Below are 21,823 nucleotides of genomic sequence, written 5' to 3'. Positions count from 1 at the left end.
CCTTTGAAACGCAGTACAGCAGCGATTCCGCTTGGTATCCTCCGTAGATTTCCGGAGGTTTGAGGGACCAGATGACTACGCACTAATATTGACGTCCTCGTAAATTACGGGCCGGTGGATTCTGGCACGGAGTTGGTGCCCAGTAGTGTCCCAGTTATGATCCATAGATTTCAGATTAGGCGAATTTGATGTAAGAGACATCAACATGCAACCATTATCATACAGTACAAACCACTGTTGTCTCATCAAGTACTGTCTTTGTTTTACTTGGTACATTTATTTAATGCAAACTGTTACAGTCTTAAGTATAGTGTTAATGTTTTCGTGTTTGTTTCTTTTATCTTTGTATATTGTTCACCTTTTTATTTTTTTAAATGCAGTGCCACCACACTCTCAAAGATGGCATTTACTGTATGTTCCCTCACACCTCTCCATTTTCCTGCATTTATTCATTTCTGTTTATTTTATGTAGTTTGCTCGAGTTCGTTATATTCTGTAGTTACATTAAGAATTCTTTATACCTCCTGAAGTTTCCTCGTCACGTACTAATTTTATTTTATTATATTGGTTTTGTTTATTAACAGGAACTGTTATGTGGGCTTCCTGTTACAGTTTTTTGATAAATTCTTTTCATTTTTACTTCCTTTATATTTATTTACTGTTCAACGTTTTACTTTCTACATTGTACTGTCAAAGATGTTATTTACTGAACGTTTCTGCCTAAATCTCTTGTTTGTTACTGCAAAGGTTTAAGCCTAGGATATTCAAAAACATTACTAACTTATCTTCCTTTCAGATTTATTACCACAATCAAAAATCTGCTTAGATGGGCTGCAGTCTTCTCAAATCTTGGTTTTTCAAAGAGATCTTTCCATGTGTTGAAAATGACTTGAAACAAAAAAAGAGCTCCTTGTCCGAGCTCTAATGATGCTCGATAACGCGTCATCACATCCATCTGAGGAGATTTTAGCGAAAGGGGACATAAAAGCTATCTTCCTTCCACCAAATGTCACATCACTTACCCAACGAATGGATCATGGAGTGATCGAATTGTTAAAGAGGCGTTATCGCAGTAAGTACATCAGCTCAATTTTAGAAACGTCCCAAGATGGTTGTAACATACTTCAAGCTATGAAATCCCTCAGCGTCAAAGAAGCTATTTATGCGGCTGCACAGTGATGGCAGGAACTACAAACTGACACGCTACGAAAATCTTGGCGTAACCTTTGGCCTGAAATTACGGGCGACAGTGATCAGATCGAAGGCAAGCAAAACGACGACACGTAAGAAATCTTTAAAGTTCTACAAGCTGTACAACCGAATGTCCCTGCCATTGAAGTTGAATAGAGGATTACCTGATGTGACAAAGACTGCGAGACAAGTGAAGAGCTCAATGACAACCAGATTATTGCCCTTTTTTGGAAAAAAATGGTGAAGAAACTGTGAACCAGGACTCGGACGGTGATGTTAACGAACCCCCTACCCCGATTTCACAAACCGACGCCAACAACGCTTTTGATACTGCTATTCAGTATATCAAGCATAACTCAAACGCAACACTTATGGACATTTTGTGTATCACTGCTGCTTAGTCTAGAATTTCATCTGCTGCACAAAAATCTGTAACTGACTTTCTTCCTAAGTAATTTTTTACTAGTATACAGGGCGTTACAAAAAAGTACGGCCAAACTTTCAGGAAACATTCCTCACACACAAATAAAGAAAAGATGTTATGTGGACATGTGTCCGGAAACGCTTAATTTCCATGTTAAAGCTCATTTTAGTTTCTTCCACCTACGCTCAATGGAGCACGTTATCATGATTTCATACGGGATACTCTACCTGTGCTGCTATAACATGTGCCTTTACAAGTACGGCACAACATGTGGTTCATGCACGATGGAGCTCCTGCACATTTCATTCGAAGTGTTCGTACGCTTCTCAACAACAGATTCGGTGACCGATGGATTGGTAGAGGCGGACCAATTAAATGGCCTCCACGCTCTCCTGACCTCAACCCTCTTGACTTTCATTTATGGGGGCATTTGAAAGCTCTTGTCTACGCAACCCCGGTACCAAATGTAGAGACTCTTCGTGCTCGTATTGTGGACGGCTGTGATACAACACGCCATTCTCCAGGGCTGCATCAGTGCATCATGGATTCCATGAGACGGAGGGTGGATGCATGTATCCTCGCTAACGGAGGACATTTTGAACATTTCCTGTAACAAAGTGTTTGAAGTCACGCTGGTACGTTCTGTTGTTGTGTGTTTCCATTCCATGATTAATGTGATTTGAAGAGAAGTAATAAAATGAGCTCTAACATGGAGTGTAAGCGTTTCCGGATACATGTCCACATAACATATTTTAGCCGACCGGTGTGGCCGTGCGGTTCTAGGCGCTTCAGTCTGGAACCGCGTGACCGCTACGGTCGCAGGTTCGAATCCTGCCTCGGGCATGGATGTGTGTGATGTCCTTAGGTTAGTTAGTTCTATGTTCTAGGGGACTGATGACCTCAGATGTTAAGTCCCATAGTGCTCAGAGCCATTTGAACCATAATATATTTTCTTTCTTCGTGTGTGAGGAATGTTTCCTGAAAGTTTGGCCGTACCTTTTTGTAACACCCTGTATAGTCTACCTTTAAGCTTTCATTACTGTAAATAACGTACTGTGCAGTACATACGGTATATACTGTACAGTATTTCTCTTTCCAAATATGTAATAATAACAGCTTTCGTGCGGTTTATTGCAACGTTTTTACTGTAGAAAGGAATACACATACGTACAGTATTTAGGAGTTCAGAGATTGTTTATTTTAACGTAAATCCGTCTTTTTCTGTACTTTCCGATACCCCAATATCTTTTCGTGTTCCGATCCATACCCCTGTCACAAAAAGTGACGGATTACAGGGGCTGTACCATAGTTAAGTTACACACCGCCATGTAACACGCTACAACTGTGACCCTTCTAGCAGCAGAGAGTTTCAACTTGTATCGGCGAAGCGGGAAAGTCGACGGAGTATTATACATGACCAGTAAAACCTCAACCGATATTGTGAACAGAATAAAAAAATTCGGAGACATTACTTTTAAGCACGGCCTCGTATTTACGTTCATGGCCTACTGCCAGTCACTGCACCATTCATCAATCCTCTGGAAGTCTCCCTACAGTTTGCTACAGTCTTCTGACGTTGCTAACTTCTTATAGACAACCTCATCATCTGAAAACGGCCTCATTGAGCTTCCGACGTTATCCACTAGATTACTTATACATATTGTAAACAGCGATAATCCTATCGCACTTTCTTGCGGTGCTCCTGAAATTACCTTTACATCCATCGATTTTGTTCCGTTATGAGCGACGTCGTAAGTTGTATCTCCAAGGAGGTTTTGATTCGTCACGAATCTGGTCCTATACTTGGTAAGCTCGTATTTTTTGCTTTAAACGACGGCGTGGAACTGTATCAAATGCCTTCCTGAAGCTAAGGATGACGTAATCAGCCTAAATGATTATATCTACGGCTCTCTGGAACTCATGGATGACCAGAACGAGCTGATTTTCGCTTGACATCTGTTTGTGGAATCCGTGTTTTTTTCATAGATGAGATTTCGTTCTTCAAAAGCGTCATAATACGCAAACATAAAACATTTTCCATAATTCTACAAAATACTGATATCAACAATATAGGTTCATAATTACGTGCATCTGTTCTAGGACCCTTCTTGAAAATGGGAATGACTTACGCTTGTGTTAATACTCAGGAACGGTCTTGTTAAGAACATAACATCATTCTGCAACTGTAGTTACTATATTAAAGGTTTCGGCGACCTCCGAGCTTACTTTGTTACAGGGGAATGGTAACTGCGCTCCAAATTGGCGGTCACGTAAATCGTGCTGCTACCCATTCAGACTAACAACCATGTCGTTCGCCGTAAAACGGCAGCTACCGATTCAGCAGCCCATTATTTCGCTGGGAGCCTGATTATGTCCGGGCACTGCCTGTCTCAGGCCCGGCCCAAACGTTCGTGTGCAGGTAACCCATTTTCTTTGTTCTTTGCTTACACATGACCCGCGTAACATTTAAAACAGTTGGTGTGTCAAAGAGTACTATCGTAACTCTCGGAGTGTCGAACGGGAGACATTCAGGTCAACCACACCACGAAGTGCCGTGTATCGGCTAAATCTGAAAAACGTTCACATCTAAAAAAAACTCCCATTAATGTGAGCTATTGACAGTTTACTGCTTTGAATATCTAGATATACACCGAGCAGCCACAACATTATGACCTCCTACCTACCACGGATAAAAGCGGCGACACGCCGTGGCAGCGAAGCAATGAGACCTTGCGACACGACGTTACAGGAAAGCAATGAGGCCTTGGTAGGTCTCTAGAGGGAGTTGACGCCACATCTGCGAACACGTGTCACTAATTCCCGTGAATTCCGGGGAGGAGGGGGGGTGGCGATGAGCTCTGACGCCACCTTCAAACACATCCCAGAATAATTCGATCGGGTTCAGATCTGGCGAGCTGGGAATACAGCACACCAATTACAACTCGCCATTGTGTTCCTCGAACCACTCCATCACACTCCTGACCTCGTGACGTAGCAGATTATCTTGTTGAAAATATATCACCGCCTTCGGGAAAACAGAGCGAGGTGGCAGAGCGGTTACCACGCTCGACTCGCATTCGGGAGGACGACGGTTCAAACCTGTGTCCAGCCATCCTGATATCGGTTTCCCGTGATTTCTCTAAATCGCTTCAGGTAAATGGCGGGATGGTTTCTTTGAAAGAGCACGGCAGATTTTCTTCCCCATCCTTCCCTTACCCGATGGGACCGCAACTTCGCTGTTTGGTCGCCTCCCCCCGAATCAGCCAACCAACCAACCGTCAGGAAGCATAGTCGTGAAGGGGTGTAAATGGTCTGCAACGAGTGTACGATACTCCTTGGCCGTCATGGTGCCTTGTACGAGCTGCACTGGACCCATGGATGTACACGTGAATGTTCCCTGGAGCATAATGGAGCCACCACCAGATTGTCTTCGTCCCGCAGTATAGATGTCAAGGAGCTCTTTCGCTGGAAGACGACGGATTCGCGCCCTCCCGCCGACACGATGAAGTTGTTACAGGGATTCATCAGACCATGCAATGCTCTGCCACTGCGCTAACGTCCAGTGCCGATGGTCAGTCCCCATTTCAGTTGTAGTTGGCAATGTCGTGGTGATAACATCGCCACATGCATGGGACGTTGGCCGCGGAGGTCCATCGTTAGGAGTCCTCGGTGCAATGCGCTCAGATACGCCTGTACTCTGTGCGGCATTAAAGCCTGATGTTAGTTCTGTCACAGTTCGCCGCCTCTCCTGTTTTATCGGTCTGCCCGGCCTACGACATCCGACATCTGTAATGAGGGGTGGCCGTCCTACCGAACGGTGGTTTCGCATTGGTTTCGCCACGTGTTGAAGACACTCTCCACAGCACCCCTCGAACATCCGACAAGTCGTGCAGTTTCCGAAATGCTCGTGCCCAGCCTCCGGGCCATCACAGTCTGCCCTCGGTCAAACAGCACACCCACTGATACTACATGCACCGTGCGTGTGTCTGACTAGTAGTCATTCCTCGCCAGGTGACGCTGCTATCCCCTGGATGCGTTTATATCGATAGTAGGTCTGCGGTCATAATGTTCTGGCTGATCAGTGTGTACTTCTCAAGCCACCTTGCGGTATGTAGTGAGACATACTTGTAGTCGTCATCGTCACCGTCACTGGTTTGATTCAGTTCTCCATCCTGTGCGTGCCTCTTCATCTCTGCATAACTACTGTAACCAACATACGTCTGAATCTTTTTACTACAGTCGAATCTTGGTCTCCCTCCCCCACTCTCACCCCTTACTCTTCCGTCCAATACAAAATCGACGGGACCGATGACCATGGCAGTCTGGTCCCTTTAATCCCCCAAACCAACCAACAAAATCGACGAGACCTTTATGGCTAAGCATGTGTCCTTTTAACTCGTCCCTTTTTTAGTCAGGTTGCACCATAAAGTTCTTTTCTCCCCAACTTCGTTCAGTGCCTCTTCGTTAGTCGCAAATACCCGTGTCAGAAAAGCTTTGCTTCTTATTGCCAATCGACATTTTATTTCCTTCTTACTTCTGCCATCCTTAGTTATAAATAAAACAAACTCCTCTACAACTATCAACGTCTAATTTCCTAATCTAATTTGCCCAGCATAAATTGATTTAACTCTCCTACATTCCCTTACCAATGTTTAACTTCTGTTGCCATCTCTGCCAGAATTACAATCTCATCAGCCAGCCTGAAAATTTTTTATTTGGTATTCCTGATTTTTAAGTCTTTTTCCAATTACTTCTGTTTTCTTTACTGCTTGCTCAATGTACAGGCTGAATAACATCGGGGATAGACTACAGTCATGTCACTACCTTCTCGATCACCGCTTCTCTTTCATTCCCTTCGGCTTTTAGACCTGCAGCCTGCTTTCTGTACAAGTTTTAGATAACCTTTCAGTCCTGGTATTTCATCCCTGCTATCTTAAGAATTCCGAAGACTTATTCACATTAACATTGTCGAAAGCTTTTACTAAATCTAAACCAGAGAAGACGAAGTAAATATTCCTGAATTCCCAAAAAATGGTTCAAATGGCTCTGAGCAGTATGGGACTTAACTTCTGAGGTCATCAGTCCTCTAGAACTTAGAACTACTTAAACCTAACTAACCTAAGGACATAACACACACATCCATGTCCGAGGCAGAATTCGAACCTGCGACGTAGCGGTCGCGCGGTTCCAGACTAGCGCCTAGAACCGCCGGCCTGAATTCCCATTCGGAACCACTGCCAAGATGAGAAACATTGAAATAGATATCCTCGGTGTCCCAAAGCAGCTTAAATCACTTAATAAAAGCAAGACTTCCGGTCCAGATTGTATACCAGTCAGGTTCCTCTCAGAGTTTGCTGATACAATAGCTCCATATTTAGCAATTATATACAACCGCTCGCTCACAGAAAGATCCGTACCTAAATATTGGAAAATAGCTCAAGTCACACCAATACCCAAAAAGGTAAGCAGAAGTAATCCATTGAATTAAAAGTCCGTATCACTAACGTCGATTTGCAGTAGGGTTTTAGAACATTTACTGTATTCGAACATTATGAAGTACCTTGAAGAAAACGATTTATTGACACTTAGTGAGCACGGATTCAGAAAATATCGTTCTTGCGGAACACAACTAGCTCTTTATACTCATGAAGTAATGAGTGCTATAAACAGGCGATGTCAAATTAATTCCATATTTTTAGATTTCCAGAAAGCCTTAGACAAGTTCCTGACAAGCGTCTTCTAACCAAACTGCGTGCCTATGGAATATCGCATCAGTTGTGCGACTGGATTCGTGATTTCTTGTCACAAAGGTCACAGTTCGTAGTAATAGACGAAAAGCCATCGAATAAAATAGAAATAATATCCGGCGTTCCCCAAGGAAGTGTTATAGGATCTCTATTGTTCCTGATCTATATTAACGACATGGGAGACAATCTGAGTAGCCCTCTTAGATTGTTTGCAGCTGATATTGTCATTTACCGTCTTGTAAAGTCATCAGATGACCAAAACGAATTGCTAAATGATTTAGATAAGATATCTGTATAGTGTGGAAAGTGGCAACTGACCCTGAATAAAGAAAAGTGTGAAGTTATTCACATGAGTACTAAAAGAAATCAGCTAAATTTCGATTACGCGATAAGTCACACAAATCTGAAGGCTGTAAATTCAGCTAAATACTTAGGGATTACAATTACAAATACCCTAAATTGGAACGATCCCATTAGAGCCAACCAATGACTGTGATTCATTGTCAGAACACTTACAAGGTGCAACAGGTCTACTAAAGAGACTGCTTACACCACGCTTGTCCACCCTATTCTGGAGTATTGCTGTGCGGTGTGGGATCCGCATCAGATGGGACTGACGGATGACATCGAAAAAGTAAAAGAAGGGCAGCTCGTTTTGTATTATCGCGAAGTAGGGAAGATAGTGCCACAGACATGATACATGAATTGAAGTGGCAATCATTAAAACAAAGGCGTGGGCTCTTCTCATGAAATTTCAGTCACCAGTTTTTTCCTCCGATTGCGAAAGCATTCGGTTGGCACTCACCTATATAGGGAAAAATGGTGATCACAATAAAATAAGAGAAATCAGGGCTCGCACATAAAAATTTAAGTGCTCGTTTTTCCCGCGCGCCGTTAGAGAGTGGAACGGTAGAGAGACAACTTGAAGGTTGTTCACTGAACCCTCTGCCAGGCACTTTATTGTGAATAGCAGAGTAATCACGTAGATGTAGATACGGTATTAATGTGGGTTTGCCATTCTTCAAATCTATCTTCTAAGATTGAATGGGCCTTCCCAGTGTAATTATTCATCGTCTAGACGGTTTGCTGGGCACAGCAGTGTATCAAATTACGAGTGGCGTTCTATAACTAATCAACACATTTTTTTCCCGAAAGCAGGATGATTTTATTGAGGATTCCAACACACCTTATTATTCTCCACTCTTAGGCTACAAAACCCTATTTTTCAACATAATCACGGTTCACTGCGACAACCTTACGCCACTTTACTGGGAGGGTCCCACCAACCACGTAGTGCTTCCCGCTTTCCCGCTGAGTGCATCCTTCGTTGCTCTTTATGGTCTTCCATACCCGAAGGGCACACACCTTCGCGTATCCCAACTAGTGGACGAGTGTGTAACCACTATCAACAGAGACGTCCAGATCAGCAGCGAGGTGTTTGATTTTGATCCGTCAATAACTTCGAATGAGTGCGTCCATACGTTCCCACGTTGCAGGCGTCACGGCCGTATGCGGCCGGCCGGCACGCGGGAGATGGGACAGGTTTGCACGACTTTGTTGCAATGGTGGCAGACTCCTCGCCCAACGACTCATCGCCCATTTGTTCATTGCCATCTATCCGTAGAGATTTTGCAAGCGCCTATGAATATCTGCGATACTCTGGTTTTCCGCTAAAAGAAACTCGGTGCTCGCCACGCATCTCCGTCACAGGCGGCATTTTGAAGACTACGTATAGCGTCACCGCCTATCGGAACCCCATGAAACTATAGGAGCTAAGAGGGAATTTTTCACGATGTCCACAGCAAACTCCGTTGGTTTTTTTTTCCCCCAACTGAAACAGGCTGAGAAATTGTGTGTTGTATTACTTACTGAACGATCCTCGTAAAATTGTTGACAACTGTCGTCAGTATTCAAGTTACACATGTAACTGAGTATATCTACAGTCATAGGAACCCAATCTTTTAATCTTCCAGGTAGGCTGTTAAACTGATGGTTTGGTAATATTCACACTTGTCAGCGCCTGCATCTTTGATATCGGATGTCATTATCGTATTTGTATCTTCGTATTTCTTTTCCACTCGCGAATGCCGCGTGGTAAATACTGCTGTCGCTAAACCCCCGTATAAGCTCAAATTTCTCCGATTTTGCCTTCGTCATTTCGAGAAACGTGTTTCAAAAGAAGTAACACGTTCCTTGAATCTTTACGAAACGTGCTTTCTCGGAATTTTAACAGTAATGCTCTCACACTCACTGAATGACCTCATGACGTAACGCAACCATCTTCATTCAATCTTCTCTTTCTCATTTATTAATCTAACGACGTAAGAGAACCCGAGTGATGAGTCACACTCAAGAATTGATCGAACAAGTATTTTCTAAGTCACCTTTTCTGTGTATGAGCTACACTTCCTCAGCATTAGTTCAAAAAAATGATCAAATGTGTGTGAAATCTTATGGGACTTAACAGCTAAGGTCATCAGTCCCTAAGCTTACACACTACTTAACCTAAATTATCCTAAGGACAAACACACACACCCATGACCGAGGGAGGTCTCGAACCTCCGCCGGGATCAGCCGCACAGTCCATGACTGCAGCGCCTAAGACCGCTCGGCTAATCCCGCGCGGCCTCAGCATTAGTCAAAAGTAGCCCACGTTGTGCGGTTACCCCCAGATCTACTACAGTTATTCCTATCGCCACTGATTTATCGCCATGAGTGTATTCGAAAACTAATGGATCTTTGCCCTTATTTATTTGCAATACTTCATACTTACAGGGTGGTTATGATTAAACTTTCGCTAATTGAGAGGCCCGCCATTGAACAACGAATAAACCGTTGAAAGAAACACATTTTAACTTCCTCATGAGAGGGTAACATTTGTTAAATGTGTACCATGTTTACGTTCCAGGTTACAGACGTTGCTCAGTGTGGCGATTATCAGCGTTCACGACAGCCTGGAACCACAAAAGAGAGTGTTCTACAGCTTCCCGAAACAACGGAGGACCATGGACTGGTGCACTGCTTGAAGATTTCAGACGTCCAGCAATCTCAAGCGTGGAGAAAGTAACTTGTGCAGCAATTTTTGGCGCAGTTGGCTGTCGGCCTCTCCCAGGAGCAGTTCACAAATCGCCAGTTAATTCGAACTTCCGAATCGTGTTCTTTAATCACGGTGCTGAAAGAGGACCTCTCCGTATTCGCTTAATGTGTCGATACTCGGAAGAGCAGCAGCGCTATTCCTGTTGTTTTGATAAAGACAGCTCTACGAGCAAAGCCCTGTTCACCTTGTCCATACCCATGTTGACTGACTGCAACTGTAATGCACACTAATGCTTGTGTTTGAACCGTAAGTCGCTGTATCAGTACCGGTTTGTAACGCAAAGTTATGACACTAACACTACCAACAATGCAAATCATGCAGCAGAATGTCCCAACATCATTTGTATGAAGTTGGGTACCCATACAGTAAATAGTTTTCCGTCTACACTGGCTCAAGCACCCTGTGTTTAAATCGAGGAGCAACCTCCAGTGCCTGCACCAAACTTCGATACTCTGCTGGTCTCCTCTAGCGCGCAGCTCATCACACTTCTTGCTTCGAAGTTAACCAGTCCAAGTGACTGATCTTTGCTTCTGCGCTTCCCGTCTGCAGAAGAAATCATGGAAAATAGATTATTCTGTAACCTCAAAGAAGAAAACCCGTTAGCCAGTGATAGCACAAAGAGCAAAATAAAATAAAATAAAATAAAATTTCCTACAATACTCCATCAGGGCACAAAAATTATAACAATTTCGGGGAAAGAATAGAAAGACCCAATAAAGGTCAACAGAGGAGTGCAACAAGGTTGAAGGCTTCACGCCCTATATTTAATATATTCTTAGACGACACTGTTAAGAGAGTGTAAACGGAAAGTTAAACAGGGTGTTACATTAATAACAGGACACAATCACATAAATACTCTGCTCTTTACCGATGACGAAATAATTTTTAAGGAGATGGGAAATGATGAAAACAACGCCACTAATAAATAAAATAGGTTTCAGATTATATGAGGCACAGTACACGCACTACTGGGTGACAAGACAAGGAAAGATAGAAAGTAAAAATTATATAAAGTAATTAGTACCCCTATTTTAATATATGGAATCCTGAACATAAACCAAGATAGACAAAAGGAGAAGACAATCGGTGAAAATGAAAAATGCAGTTTTCAAGGAAAGTTAAAGGACGTACCCCCAGACTTGAAGCACAAAGTACTACTGTAAGAGAACAACGTAATATGTACTGTAGAAGAGAGACAAATGAGCAAGTTTGCATAAAATGGAAACAACATACAAACAGAATGGGGGAAGCAAATTGGCTGAAAAGACGACTGCCTTACTTTTAATTTGCACCCCTCTGGATATTACAAAAATGGTTCAAATGGCTCTAAGCACTTTGGAACTTAACATAACATCTGCGGTCATTAGTCCCCTAGACATAGAATTACTTAAACATAACGAACCTAAGGTCATCACACACATCCGTGTCCGAGGCAGGATTCGAACCTGCGACCGTAGCAGCCTCGTGGTTCCGGACTGAAGCGCCTAGAACCGCTCGACCACAGCGACCGGCTGGATATTACAGCCGTGAGAGTTAACGCGCCGCTTCCGGGAAACGGGGTGACAAGCCTGGCATGAATGTAACCAGCCTCAAGGAACAACGACGAAGGCTGGTGAGTCGGCCAGCGTGGATGTGATTTTTGGGCGATTTCCCACGTCCCTCTAGGTAAACAGCTACCTCATATTCACGTCCAGCCTCCGAGACGCGATACGCAAACAGTTAGAAAACGTTCTCACACTTGCACAAGAAATTTACTCTAGGCACAAGCAAATGTAGTTTACAGGTGTCGTCCTGCGGAAGATAGAAGACCATAAATGTTTTCACTTTAAAACTCATAATCATCATCATTTCTAATTTGCTGTTAGTTTAGATTATGTTTCATAAAAAGTCTGGTCTGACATTTCTCAGTCGAAACACACTATTGTTAACAATTCTTCTTTCTGTTACGGTGTCCGATGACGTAGTCTAAGGCTCGGCACTGTTAGATGAAGCTATATCCATATCTGACAGCATATCGACATAAATTAAAGCCAATTCTTCCTCTGCCTGCGCTCCGATTATTTCGAATCCGTAGCTGCACGTGGCCTGCATCCTAGCTGTTTACATTTCTCTTTACTTTATGAGGCTTGAACTTCCTATGCAGGTAAGCTTCGTTACCATTTCGAAAGGATGTCAAGGCAGCAACTTTTATCAAATTGTGCCGTTCACTTACAAAACTGTGAAATTCTTTGGCAGTATTATATTTACGCTTATAGGGTAAGAACTGTTCCAAGACGATGTAATGGGAGATCCAGACATTGTAAGTTGAATTATGTTCACAGAAACAAAAAAAAAACAAAAAAAAATGGAATCTCTTGGAGTATCAGTAAAATTTGTTTGGAAGTGCTCAACCTGCAGTTTAATGTGGCAAATGAAAATTCTGCCAGACCGCAGTTAGAGCCTAGATTTCTTGTGTCTTGGCTAGCTAAAATCATTGACGTGAGTGCGCACGATACTTGTTCGTTCCTAGCCAACCAGAAATTTTCATTTTCACTTTCATTTGTCATCCAAACCAGATAACATAAAACAAAGACATAGTTATCACATTCAGGCGATACACAGTGATCACCTGTCTTCAAGTGGCAAGAGCACTATTATGTGTCACGTCGCTTTGCCCACACCGCAAAGCAGCTGCACGTGCCGGGGTGATATTAGACACGACCACTTAATAATGGAGGCTGCTGATTTAAACAAGTCGGACAAAAGGGCAGATCGCATCCTGGAGAAAAATCACCACTCCAAAAAATACTGGATCTCATCGGAAGGGCCTGCGAGGAAGAAATAGTTACAATCAAAAACTAGCTACACAAGAAAATGTCCATATCCAAGAGGTGGTATAATCCAAGGCTTGAATGTTCTGAATGAATACGTAACACTGTGTAAGAAAAAGACAACGCTTCATCTATACATATGCTTTGTGAACCAATGAAGTCTATGGCAGAGAGTGCTTTCTATCAGACCAAACATATTATAGCTTTTTTCCGTTCAATTGACGGATGGCCAATACGGTACGTTGCGCCGCGCGTCTGATGTGTGATGTAATTTTACTCTCTACTACTGGCGGCTGGTAATCCATGGCTGTAATTGACCACTGTCAAATGTCTAAGGGTGGAAGATTGATCTTCCGTAACAGGTCGTTTTTAATAAAGGAAAGTGTGATACAGGCGGGTATGACAGGAATTAATAAGTGCCACTCACAGGTCACGAGTGGATAAGCTGGTGCTTGATCGTCTCGTAATCGTTGAAATTTGACTACATAGCGCGCTGGTGCTTCTTTATAGACAGCTTTAGGTTCCAATACGGAGGAACAAGCTTACGTGGTAGATTTTTTTAAATTACTTGATCAACACGAAAGATTCACATACACTGATAGCGATTCAAACTACAACTCAGGAAGGATAGCAAATAAAGAAATTTTACTCATTGTCCGTACACATGTACTAGGAATAATACATGATTAAATTTGTAGTTGAGTTGGGTAATACAGGGTGCGAAATTTATTGCACGGGACTACCATCACTGGCAGCATCCAAGGCTGTAACCTGCCTGGGCATCTAGTGGAACTGAGCTATGACATCAGTTAAGAGTACGTCATTCCATGCTGCTTAAACTCCATTAATCGTAGTGGCGGGAAAGTGGTAATGTGCCAGTGTCTCGGAAACCCATAGCCTGATGTTTTCAGTTGGTAAAACGTCTTGAGAATGTCTTGGCCAAGGGAATAGTCGGACATCCTCTTATTCTTTTCGAGAAACTCAATTGAGAAAGCCGGCCGGAGTGGCCGAGCGGTTCTAGGCGCTTCAGTCGCAGGTTCGAATCCTGCCTCGGGCATGGATGTGTGTGATGTCCTTAGGTTGGTTAGCTTTAAGTAGTTCTAAGTTCTAGGGGACTGATGACCTCAGATGTAAAATCCCATAGTGCTCAGAGCCATTTGAACAATATTTTCAATTGAGAAAATTTAGGGAATTGGCATTTGAAGACGACTGTCAAACGAGTCTACTGCTGCCAACATACGTTGTGCTTAAGGACCACGAAGATAAGATACGAGAAATTACGGATCATACGGAGGCATATAGATTGTCGTTTTTCGCTCGCTCCGCTTGCGAGTTGAACAGGAAAGGAAATGACTAGTAGCGGTACAGGCTACTCTTCGCCACACACTGTACAGTGGCTTGCGGAGAATCGATGTAGATGTGTTCTTGGACTCCTCTCTCTCCCTTTAGGCACAATCAGACTCTTGCTTGAACCAGCTTTACACGCAGCAAAGGCGTCGCGTATGGCTCGTGGCTTAACAAGAAATGAACAATGGCGCGTCTGAGTTTGGTATCTTTCATCCTCAACCGCTCTCCCATATTGAGGAGGGCCTTTCCAAAATTGTCCCATTACCTTCACCATGAATTCACTCTCCAGTGTTTAAACTCTCTCAGGATCTGTATTTCCTCCCCTAACATGCCTGAGTGTACTTTGAGCGTTTTCAGTCATTATGTTGACAAGCGACTCTGTTGTTCTATTATATTCTTCATTACTCTCTTACACTGTCTTCTATAAGTACAGTTACGTCTATCGGGTATATCCTGACCACCACGCACAGTGCCGAACGCCTCGAATACAGTGTGAACACAATCCTGTGTCCGCACCTTGTCACCGTCGTTTTAACCGCGGTACGCCGGCCGAAGTGGCCGTGCGGTTAAAGGCGCTGCAGTCTGGAACCGCAAGACCGCTACGGTCGCAGGTTCGAATCCTGCCTCGGGCATGGATGTTTGTGATGTCCTTAGGTTAGTTAGGTTTAACTAGTTCTAAGTTCTAGGGGACTAATGACCTCAGCAGTTGAGTCCCATAGTGCTCAGAGCCATTTGAACCATTTTTTTTTAACCGCGGTACAGAATCGATGTGCCAACACGTCAGCAACAAAGTGCACAGCTGTCTTGATGAGAGCGCAGTGGTATTTTTTAATTATAGTTAGGAGTAATCTATATTAACTGTGTTGATCCTGGCAGGTTTATGGAGTAAATTGCATGCCTTTGCTGTAGATGTTTATAACCCAACCAATTTTGGACTGACTGCGAAAACTTCATGTACGCACTTCTAGTATCATTAATGTTGCATTTACTATTTAATGTTGCAAGAGAAGATGTAACCCAACACTTGCCTTCATTCGGCGTCAGTGGCCAGGGGCCGGCCGGTGTGGCCGTGCGGTTCTAGGCGCTTCAGTGTGGAACCGCGCGACCGCTACAGTCGCAGGTTCGAATCCTGCCTCGGGCATGGATGTGTGTGTTGTCTTTAGGTTAGTTAGGTTTAAGTAGTTCTAAGTTCCAGGGGACTGATGACCTCAGATGTTAAGTCCCACAGTGCTCAGAGCCATTTGAACCATTTTTTTTTAGCCAGGGAGTTATTACAAATAACGATCTTCATTGTTGTTGTTGTGGTCTTCAGTCCTGAGACTGGTTTGATGCAGCTCTCCATGCTACTCTATCCTGTGCAAGCTTTTTCTTCTCCCAGTACTTACTGCAACCCACATCCTTCTGAATCTGCTTAGTGTATTCATCTCTTGGTCTCCCTCTACGATTTTTACCCTCCACGCTGCCCTCCAATGCTAAATTTGTGATCCCTTGATGCCTCAGAACATGTCCTACTAACCGGTCCCTTCTTTTTGTGAAGTTGTGCCACAAACTCCTCTTCTCCCCAATCCTATTCAGTACCTCCTCATTAGTTATGTGATCTACCCATCTAATCTTCAGCATTCTTCTGTAGCACCACATTTCGAAAGCTTCTATTCTCTTCTTGTCCAAACTATTTACCGTCCATGTTTGACTTCCATACATGGCTACACTCCATACAAATACTTTCAGAAATGACTTCCTGACACTTAAATCTATACTCGAAGTTAACAAAATTCTCTTCTTCAGAAACGCTTTCTTTGCCATTGCCAGTCTACATTTTATATCCTCTCTACTTCGACCATCATCAGTTATTTTGCTCCCCAAATAGCAAAACTCCTTTACTACTTTAAGTATCTCATTTCCTAATCTAATACCCTCAACATCACCCGACTTGATTCGACTACATTCCATTATCCTCGTTTTGCTTTTGTTGATGTTCATCTTATATCCTCCCTTCAAGACACCATCCATTCCGTTCAACTGCTCTTCCAAGTCCTTTGCTGTCTCTGACAGAATTACAATGTCATCGGCGAACCTCAAAGTTTTTATTTCTTCTCCATGGATTTTAATACCTACTCCGAATTTTTCTTTTGTTTCCTTTACTGCTTGCTCAATATACAGATTGAATGACATCGGGGATAGGCTACAACCCTGTCTTACTCCCTTCCCAACCACTGCTTGCCTTTCATGTCCCTCGACTCTTATAACTGCCATCTGGCTTCTGTACAAATTGTAAATAGCCTTTCGCTCCCTGTATTTTACCACTGCCACCTTTAGAATTTGAAAGAGAGTAATCCAGTCAACATTGTCAAAAGCTTTCTCTAAGTCTACAAATGCTAGAAACGTAGGTTTGCCTTTCCTTAATCTTTCTTCTAAGATAAGTCGTAAGGTCAGTATTGCCTCACGTGTTCCAGTATTTCTACGGAATCCAAACTGATCTTCCCCGAGGTCGGCTTCTACTAGTTTTTCCATTCGTCTGTAAAGAATTCGTGTTAGTATTTTGCAGCTGTGGCTTATTAAACTGTTTGTTCGGTAATTCTCACATCTGTCAACACCTGCTTTCTTTGGGATTGGAATTACTATATTCTTCTTGAAGTCTGAGGGTATTTCGCCTGTTTCATACATCTTGCTCACCAGATGGTAGAGTTTTGTCAGGACTGTCTCTCCCAAGGCCGTCAGTAGTTCCAGTGGAATGTTGTCTACTCCGGGGGCCTTGTTTCGACTCAGGTCTTTCAGTGCTCTGTCAAACTCTTCACGCAGTATCGTATCTCCCATTTCATCTTCATCTACATCCTCTTCCATTTCCATAATATTGTCATCAAGTACATCGCCCTTGTATAGACCCTCTATATACTTCTTCCACCGTTCTGCTTTCCCTTCTTTGCTTAGAACTGGGTTTCCATCTGAGCTCTTGATGTTCATACAAGTGGTTCTCTTATCTCCAAATGTCTCTTTTATTTTCCTGTAGGCAGTGTCTATCTTACCCCTAGTGAGATAAGCCTCTACATCCTTACATTTGTCCTCTGGCCATCCCTGCTTAGCCATTTTGCACTTCCTGTCGATATCATTTTTGGGACGTTTGTATTCCTTTTTGCCTGCTTCATTTACTGCATTTTTATATTTTCTCCTTTCATCAATTAAATTCAATATTTCTTCTGTTACCCAAGGATTTCTACTAGCCCTCGTCTTTTTACCTACCTGATCCTCTGCTGCCTTCATTACTTCATCCCTCAAAGCTACCCATTCTTTTTCTACTGTATTTCTTTCCCCCATTCCTGTCAATTGTTCCCTTATGCTCTCCCTGAAACTCTGTACAACCTCTGGTTCTTTCAGTTTATCCACATCCCATCTGCTTAAATTCGCGCCTTTTTGCAGTTTCTTCAGTTTTAATCTGCAGTTCATAACCAATAGATTGTGGTCAGAGTCCACATCTGCCCCTGGAAATGCCTTACAATTTAAAACCTGGTTCCTAAATCTCTGTCTTACCATTATATAATCTATCTGATACCTTTTAGTATCTCCAGGGTTCTTCCATGTATACAACCTTCTATCATGATTCTTAAACCAAGTGTTAGCTATGATTAAGTTGTGCTCTGTGCAAAATTCTACCAGGCGGCTTCCTCTTTCATTTCTTAGCCCCAATCCATATTCACCTACTACGTTTCCTTCTCCCCCTTTTCCTACACTCGAATTCCAGTCATCCATGACTATTATATTTTCGTCTCCCTTCACTATCTGAATAATTTCTTTTATTTCATCATACATTTCTTCAATTTCTTCGTCATCTGCAGAGCTAGTTGGCATATAAACTTGTACTACTGTAGTAGGTGTGGGCTTCGTATCTATCTTGGCCACAATAATGCGTTCACTATGCTGTTTGTAGTAGCTTACCCGCGTTCCTATTTTCCTATTCATTATTAAACCTACTCCTGCATTACCCCTATTTGACTTTGTGTTTATAACCCTGTAGTCACCTGACCGGAAGTCTTGTTCCTCCTGCCACCGAACTTCACTAATTCCCACTATATCTAACTTTAACCTATCCATTTCCCTTTTCAAATTTTCTAACCTATCTGCCCGATTAAGGGATCTGACATTCCACGCTCCGATCCGTAGAACGCCAGTTTTCTTTCTCCTGATAACGACATCCTCTTGAGTAGTCCCCGCCCGGAGATCTGAATGGGGGACTATTTTACCTCCGGAATATTTTACCCAAGAGGACAACATCATCATTTAGTCATACAGTAAAGCTGCATGCCCTCGGGAAAAATTACGGCCGTAGTTTCCCCTTGCTTTCAGCCGTTCGCAGTACCAGCACAGCAAGGCCGTTTTGGTTATTGTTACAAGGCCAGATCAGTCAATCATCCAGACTGTTGCCCTTGCAACTACTGAAAAGGGCTGCTTCCCCTCTTCAGGAACCACACGTTTGTCTGGCCTCTCAACAAATACCCCTCCGTTGTGGTTGTACCTACGGTGCGGCTATCTGCATCGCTGAGGCACGCAAGCCTCCCCACCAACGGCAAGGTCCATGGTTCATGGGGGGGGGGGGGGGGGGGGGGGGACGGTCTTCATTACAGCGGAGTTAATAAGGACTTATATACAAAAGAATCTCTTAGCTGAATTTTAACTTTGAAATTTTTATTTCGACAATTTCTCGTCACATGCCTTGATTACTAGAAGTTTCGTTCACAAAAACACAACGAACAGTTTTTTCACACCTGAAAGACATTTACGCGTAATTTCTCTGAATAGAACACATACTGTGCAGGCAGTACAGTTAGTAACCACAATGTGACTAAAGAATGCAGCCTGATCACAGACTACATGCAAACTGGATAGCTTGGCGCCCTTTCATTTTATTTTTCCAGAATTTTCTAGAAGCTGTTTGTTCAAATTTGTGATTATCATAACATCTGGCTTTTGTGTTGCAGACAATTTTGGATAAAATTGTTATCACTGCTTACAAAAATCTTAGAACAACAGTAGTAAAAAAATTTCATAGGTCACGTCACAATATTTGTTTACATATTGCAGTATTAATATTTTACGAAAAATAAATTCTGAAGAAGTTAGATGTGTTTGTGAAATATAATAATGGTTATCGGGTTGAAGAACAATGAAGTTTTGTTTATTATTACGTGAAATAAATTTGAAAAATAATCATGCCCATGTAGTATTAGTTACGAATAATAAAAAATATAAACCTGATTAAGTTTTTGCAAATGCAAATATTCTATTCTCAGTCTATGTTTTTGTAAACCGAAAACTGCAGGATAACTAATTTTCGTATGTATTGCCTGATTATATGAGAAACATGAATCTCATGCCTTATAGCTGAATATCGGAGTAAATACTAGCGAAAAAGATGGAGGAATCGCAATCTTCGTTTAACCCAGGAAGCTGCCTTAAATCTTGGTTTGTTATATGTTTTCAGGTGGCGATTAAAGTTTAATTTTTGTTTCAGTCAGTGCCCAAGAATCTTTTAACCAAGTTTCTTTTTATGTTATTTCCATTTATTCAGTATAGGCATGACAGTACGGATAACGGTTCACGTTTTGCATAAGGGATCTACACTTTGATCTTGTTATGGACGATCTGTCAGAAGGCATTCACTTACTGTGTTGTGCCGTTTGCAAACTATATTGCAAAGCAAAGGTGATCTGGAGTGTTAACTGGAAAACTGGAGTAGTGTATTGGAGGATAGCGGGCTTAAAATCAGCAGAGGGAAGACCGAGTATTTATGTTTGGGAAACGAAGATGATGACCCAGTCATACTGAATGGGAGGAGCAAAAACAAAGAAAAAAAGACAGGTAGTTTCAAATACCTCGGATCAACTGTGAAAGTCAATGGAAATCTTAATTCTGAGATACGTAACAGAGGTGAAAACAGGATGGAAGAATTGGAAAATCATGTCTGGAATCCTTTGTGACAAAAATATAAATATCAAAGTCAAGGGGGAGGCATATAAGGTTGTCGTAAGACATGCATTACTTTCTGGAGCAGAGACATGGCTAACAAGTAAGAACCAGTGCAATAGGCAAGATTTAGCTAAGCTGATGTTGAGACGGATGTTCTGAGTCACCAGAATGGACCGGATTCCAAACGATAAAATCTGTGAAACCGCGTAACTTAATGAAATGTCGAAAGAAGTACGGGATAGAAGACTCCAGTGGTATAGACATACCATGAAAAGAACCCAAAATCATGTTGCAATGAGAGTGACTGAGATGGCAGTGTAAGGCTCTAGGTAAAGAGGAAGTGCTAAAAAGAGGTGGTCGGAATGCAGTCGAGAGGGCCAGAGTGAGAAACAACTGACGGGTTACGACACGCAGGACCGGTAAACAAGGAGGAAAATTGGTAGAAACATCGATCCTGCATAAAGCAGAAAAAGACTAAGAAGAAGAAGAAGAAGAAGTAGTTTAGCAGTAGGGTTTCTCCTTGTAACTCCGTCCGAATAGGCCGTGGAAGGCCCAACGGTACCGACCGGCCGCAGAGTCATTCTCAGACCACAGACGTCACTGGATGCGGATATGTAGGGGCATGTGGTCAGCACACCGCTTTCCCGGCCGTATGTCAGTTTACGAGACAGGAGCCGCTACTTCTCAATCAAGTAGGTCCTCAATTTGCCTCACAAGGGCTGAGTGCACCCTGCTTGCCAACAGCGCTCGGCAGACCGGATGGTCACCCATCCAAGTGCTACCCCAGCCCCACAGCGCTTAACTTCGGCGATCTGACGGGAACCGGTGTTACCACTGCGGCAAGGCTGTTGGCGTTTCTTCTTGTAGCAGTATGTAAGACTGTTGTGTTGTCTTATGTTAGTGCACTTAATAAACGAAGAAAAACTGGTCCCTTCCTGTCAGTGACGTCTCACTGTTGCCGCTACTCGTATCAGGATGTTTAGTTGTTCGTAAGCCAGCCCCCTTATTGGCGTGTCGCCATAAAAGTCGCAGGTCAGTACCACGAATTCAAGTTATAAAAAGAAAATTCTACGAAATCATCTTCCACTACTGTAGTTTCACAGGAACAGTACTCGCTAAAGCTATTAAAAATCTCCAAAACCAAAACAGCACCGGTAATTCCAACTCCTACGTCTGTCATCTGCACGCTATCAGCAGACAGTAGCCTGTTGTTAACTAGGAGAAAAAACGGCGCTTACTGTGTTGAAAA

The 21,823-nt window shown here is 42.8% G+C and overlaps 1 protein-coding gene and 1 pseudogene across 1 annotated transcript in view; one reads left to right on the top strand and one right to left on the bottom strand.

Moving 5' to 3' along the window:
* Positions 1 to 21,823, top strand: part of LOC126470580 (popeye domain-containing 2-like) — a 625,481-nt gene that overhangs the window by 332,442 nt on the left and 271,216 nt on the right. The window lies entirely within an intron of this gene.
* On the bottom strand, positions 21,310 to 21,427 carry LOC126472039 (5S ribosomal RNA; annotated as a pseudogene).

This window comes from Schistocerca serialis, chromosome 3 (genome assembly GCF_023864345.2).
Source record: "Schistocerca serialis cubense isolate TAMUIC-IGC-003099 chromosome 3, iqSchSeri2.2, whole genome shotgun sequence".
Classification (NCBI taxonomy): domain Eukaryota; kingdom Metazoa; phylum Arthropoda; class Insecta; order Orthoptera; family Acrididae; genus Schistocerca; species Schistocerca serialis.
Note: the sequence above shows the minus strand (reverse complement) of the source record. Positions and strands in the feature narration are given on the sequence as shown.